Raw genomic sequence first — 6804 nt, forward strand, 5'->3', positions numbered from 1 at the left:
ATCTTCTCTAAATAAATATTAAAAATAATTTTTTTATATTAAATTTTATTTATTTATTTAACTCTTTTTCTTTCGAGAAATTTATTTATCAATAATTTTTTTTAATAAACCCTGATACAAAAGGTACATTTAACTAAAATTACTTTTAAAAATTTTTTTATTTTCATTTACATTACATTATCATTAAAATTAAAATAATTATTTTAAAATTTTTTACTAAAACTTTTTTTTTTTTTAATATAATTTTATTTAATAATTTATAATATTTTTTCTTATATTTATTTATTATTAATAATTTATTTATTAATTATAATAAAATTTTAATAATTTTTAATTAATCTTTTCAATGTAAATGAAAAATTTTTATTTAAACTAAAATTTTTTTTTATTCTAAATACATTTTCCAATATATTTACTTTGTTACGACTTTATCCATAAATTTTTATTAATGAAAATGACGGGCAATTTGTACATATTTTAATTAAAATTCAATTTAAATATTTTTTTAACTTTACAATTAAATTCAATATTTATAAAACTTTAAAAATTTATTTCAATTAATTAAATTAAATGTAACTCATTTAAATCTTAACTATTCTACATTTTAATTTGAATTATAATTATAATTAAATTTTTAAATTATTAATCTTTTAATATAATTTTTCAACAACAATATATAAAAATTAAATTAAGTAATTCTATTCGTGGATTATCAAATTAATCAACAAGTTCCTCTAAATCATAAAATACCGCCAAATTTTTTATTTTTAATGATTAACATTTAATATTTAATTATATTTTATTTTCATTTAAATAATAGGGTATCTAATCCTAATTTATTATATACATTTTTTTAATTTTATTATTAATTTAAATAAAATTATTTAACTTTTAATATCTATTCATATTTCACCATAAAAAAATAAATTAGTTAAATATATTTATTTATTTATATATTTTATATTTATATATAATTATTTAAATTTATTTTTATTTAAAGTATAAACCGCAATTGCTGGCACTTTATTTATTAATAATAAATTATAATTTTCTATTATAAATTTTTATTTAATTAATTATTATAAATACTAATTTATATATTATTAAATTATTTAAATTTTATATAATTTTTTAAAATTTTATTTATACTTTAAATTATAAAATAAATTTAAAAAAAAAATTAATTTTGTAATTATATTTATTAATTATTAAAAACAAATTATAAAAATAATTTAAATTTAAATTTAATATGAATATAAAATTTAATTTATAATATACATAAAAAAAAAATTAAATAATATTCCCCCCCCCCTTTTTTATATTATTATCATTATTATTAATTATTAATAATTATTTAAATATATTAAAATATTTTATTAATAAATAATTTTTTTTTCTATATTTTAGGTTTTTAATATTTTAAATTAAAAATAATGATTAATAAGTTTTAATTAATTAATATTAAATAATTAATGTTAATTAAATATTTTAAATATATATAATTAATTATATATTTATAAAAATAATTAAAATATTTTATTAACATTAAATAATAATTATTAAATAATATTAATGTATATATAAATAAAAACTTAAATTTTTAATTTTTTTTACTTTCTATAAAATACTCTCCTTAAATTTATATAAATAAGATTTTTAATTATTATTAATTATTTTATTTATAGATAAGTTTTTTAATTTTAATTTTAATAATATATTTTTTTTTTATAAATACATATAATTAAAATAGTCAATTATTAAATTTAAATAAAATTACTCTCTCCCTCTGAATTTTATTTTAACTAATTATACTTTTTTAATTCTATAATAACTAATTATTTTTAAAAAATCAATTTTTATAATAATTTTATTTATAATATTTTATTATTTAATTTATTAATTAATCTTTATAACTACTATAATAAATTCTTTTATTATTTTTACTAATACAAATTTAATTTAAATTATTTATTTAAATTTACTTATAACCTTTTTTTAAATTAAATTTACTTATCATATTTAATTTTAACTAATGATTAATAGTCAATTTTCAAAAATATTATACTAATTTATATTTATTTAATTAAAGTAAGTAAGCTAATTCTCTAAGCTTTTAGGTTCATACCCTAAATATAGAAATTTTATCTTTCTCTTATTTAATTAATTATTTTTGCTATTTAAATTTTATTAATAACTAAAAATTTATTTAATGATATGCCTGATAAAAGGATTATTTTGATAGAATAAATCATACATAATTTATATATGTTTTCATTTAAATTAATTTTTTTATATTTAATAGATTTAAACTATCTCAAAAAATTTCAAAAATTTTTATGCTTCATAATACATTAAAATATAATATTAATATTCAACATTTATTCAAAGTTTAATACAACTAAAAAATTAATTTTATTTATATGCATCATAATTTATTCATAAAATTTTTTTTAATGTCTTATTTAATTTATTTTTCTTTTATTTCTTTATTTTTATACGATTTATTAATAATTTGTATTATTATGGAAATTAATAATTTTTTATTCATTTGTTTTTTATCAATTAAATTAAAAAATAAAAAAATTATTTTTTTATATTATCTCATTCAAGCTTTAGCTTCCTTAATAATAATGTTAACTTTAATTATTAATAATTTTATATATATACAAATAAATTTTATTATAATCAATTTTTTTATCTCTATTATAATTAAATTAGGGATCCTTCCATTTCATTCATGAATCCCTTCTGTAGCTATTTTTTTAGATTGATATTCATTATTTATTTTTTTAACAATTCAAAAAATTATTCCTTTATACATAATTTCACATATTAACCCTCCAATTTTTTTACTATATTTTATAATTTTAACATCTGCATTTATCTCCGCCTTTAAAATAATTAATTCAATAAATTTTAAAATTTTATTAAGATTTTCTTCAATTAACCAAATGTTTTCTTCGATTAACCGGATAAATATTAATTTTAATTTATTTTAAAACCCTAATCTGATTTTCATATTTAATATTCTATACACTTATCCCATTAATTATTATTATAATTTTTATATATTTTAAAATTTCATTTAGATTTTCTTTAAGTAATAACTTTCCTTCAATTAATTTTAATTTAATTTGTTTGTTATTATTTTTAATTTAAATTAATAAAAATATTTTTTTAATTTATTAAATTTATTTTAATTTTAAAATTATAATTAAACTATGCTAAAATAAATAAATTATTAAATTTTTTCAAAAAATTTTAAATTTTAAAACCATTTTTATAAAATTTTTATAAATAATATTAATAAATTTTTTAAATTTTAAAATTAATTTATAGATTATCCCATAAATTTTTAATATAAATCAATATATTTATTGTAAATAAAAATTATTTTAAACTTTAATAAAAATTTACATATTTAAATTTATATCTAAATTAAATTTATATAAAAAAAAAAATTAGATATCAAAAAAATTGATTAAAGTATCTTCTCTAAATAAATATTAAAAATAATTTTTTTATATTAAATTTTATTTATTTATTTAACTCTTTTTCTTTCGAGAAATTTATTTATCAATAATTTTTTTTAATAAACCCTGATACAAAAGGTACATTTAACTAAAATTACTTTTAAAAATTTTTTTATTTTCATTTACATTACATTATCATTAAAATTAAAATAATTATTTTAAAATTTTTTACTAAAACTTTTTTTTTTTTTAATATAATTTTATTTAATAATTTATAATATTTTTTCTTATATTTATTTATTATTAATAATTTATTTATTAATTATAATAAAATTTTAATAATTTTTAATTAATCTTTTCAATGTAAATGAAAAATTTTTATTTAAACTAAAATTTTTTTTTATTCTAAATACATTTTCCAATATATTTACTTTGTTACGACTTTTTCCATAAATTTTTATTAATGAAAATGACGGGCAATTTGTACATATTTTAATTAAAATTCAATTTAAATATTTTTTTAACTTTACAATTAAATTCAATATTTATAAAACTTTAAAAATTTATTTCAATTAATTAAATTAAATGTAACTCATTTAAATCTTAACTATTCTACATTTTGATTTGAATTATAATTATAATTAAATTTTTAAATTATTAATCTTTTAATATAATTTTTCAACAACAATATATAAAAATTAAATTAAGTAATTCTATTCGTGGATTATCAAATTAATCAACAAGTTCCTCTAAATCATAAAATACCGCCAAATTTTTTATTTTTAATGATTAACATTTAATATTTAATTATATTTTATTTTCATTTAAATAATAGGGTATCTAATCCTAATTTATTATATACATTTTTTTAATTTTATTATTAATTTAAATAAAATTATTTAACTTTTAATATCTATTCATATTTCACCATAAAAAAATAAATTAGTTAAATATATTTATTTATTTATATATTTTATATTTATATATAATTATTTAAATTTATTTTTATTTAAAGTATAAACCGCAATTGCTGGCACTTTATTTATTAATAATAAATTATAATTTTCTATTATAAATTTTTATTTAATTAATTATTATAAATACTAATTTATATATTATTAAATTATTTAAATTTTATATAATTTTTTAAAATTTTATTTATACTTTAAATTATAAAATAAATTTAAAAAAAAAATTAATTTTGTAATTATATTTATTAATTATTAAAAACAAATTATAAAAATAATTTAAATTTAAATTTAATATGAATATAAAATTTAATTTATAATATACATAAAAAAAAAATTAAATAATATTCCCCCTCCCCCCTTTTTTATATTATTATCATTATTATTAATTATTAATAATTATTTAAATATATTAAAATATTTTATTAATAAATAATTTTTTTTTTCTATATTTTAGGTTTTTAATATTTTAAATTAAAAATAATGATTAATAAGTTTTAATTAATTAATATTAAATAATTAATGTTAATTAAATATTTTAAATATATATAATTAATTATATATTTATAAAAATAATTAAAATATTTTATTAACATTAAATAATAATTATTAAATAATATTAATGTATATATAAATAAAAACTTAAATTTTTAATTTTTTTTACTTTCTATAAAAATACTCTCCTTAAATTTATATAAATAAGATTTTTAATTATTATTAATTATTTTATTTATAGATAAGTTTTTTAATTTTAATTTTAATAATATATTTTTTTTTTATAAATACATATAATTAAAATAGTCAATTATTAAATTTAAATAAAATTACTCTCTCCCTCTGAATTTTATTTTAACTAATTATACTTTTTTAATTCTATAATAACTAATTATTTTTAAAAAATCAATTTTTATAATAATTTTATTTATAATATTTTATTATTTAATTTATTAATTAATCTTTATAACTACTATAATAAATTCTTTTATTATTTTTACTAATACAAATTTAATTTAAATTATTTATTTAAATTTACTTATAACCTTTTTTTAAATTAAATTTACTTATCATATTTAATTTTAACTAATGATTAATAGTCAATTTTCAAAAATATTATACTAATTTATATTTATTTAATTAAAGTAAGTAAGCTAATTCTCTAAGCTTTTAGGTTCATACCCTAAATATAGAAATTTTATCTTTCTCTTATTTAATTAATTATTTTTGCTATTTAAATTTTATTAATAACTAAAAATTTATTTAATGATATGCCTGATAAAAGGATTATTTTGATAGAATAAATCATACATAATTTATATATGTTTTCATTTAAATTAATTTTTTTATATTTAATAGATTTAAACTATCTCAAAAAATTTCAAAAATTTTTATGCTTCATAATACATTAAAATATAATATTAATATTCAACATTTATTCAAAGTTTAATACAACTAAAAAATTAATTTTATTTATATGCATCATAATTTATTCATAAAATTTTTTTTAATGTCTTATTTAATTTATTTTTCTTTTATTTCTTTATTTTTATACGATTTATTAATAATTTGTATTATTATGGAAATTAATAATTTTTTATTCATTTGTTTTTTATCAATTAAATTAAAAAATAAAAAAATTATTTTTTTATATTATCTCATTCAAGCTTTAGCTTCCTTAATAATAATGTTAACTTTAATTATTAATAATTTTATATATATACAAATAAATTTTATTATAATCAATTTTTTTATCTCTATTATAATTAAATTAGGGATCCTTCCATTTCATTCATGAATCCCTTCTGTAGCTATTTTTTTAGATTGATATTCATTATTTATTTTTTTAACAATTCAAAAAATTATTCCTTTATACATAATTTCACTTATTAACCCTCCAATTTTTTTACTATATTTTATAATTTTAACATCTGCATTTATCTCCGCCTTTAAAATAATTAATTCAATAAATTTTAAAATTTTATTAAGATTTTCTTCAATTAACCAAATGTTTTCTTCGATTAACCGGATAAATATTAATTTTAATTTATTTTAAAACCCTAATCTGATTTTCATATTTAATATTCTATACACTTATCCCATTAATTATTATTATAATTTTTATATATTTTAAAATTTCATTTAGATTTTCTTTAAGTAATAACTTTCCTTCAATTAATTTTAATTTAATTTGTTTGTTATTATTTTTAATTTAAATTAATAAAAATATTTTTTTAATTTATTAAATTTATTTTAATTTTAAAATTATAATTAAACTATGCTAAAATAAATAAATTATTAAATTTTTTCAAAAAATTTTAAATTTTAAAACCATTTTTATAAAATTTTTATAAATAATATTAATAAAT

The sequence above is a fragment of the Anoplolepis gracilipes genome, unplaced genomic scaffold (genome assembly GCF_047496725.1).
Source record: "Anoplolepis gracilipes unplaced genomic scaffold, ASM4749672v1 Contig25, whole genome shotgun sequence".
In the NCBI taxonomy this organism is placed as follows: domain Eukaryota; kingdom Metazoa; phylum Arthropoda; class Insecta; order Hymenoptera; family Formicidae; genus Anoplolepis; species Anoplolepis gracilipes.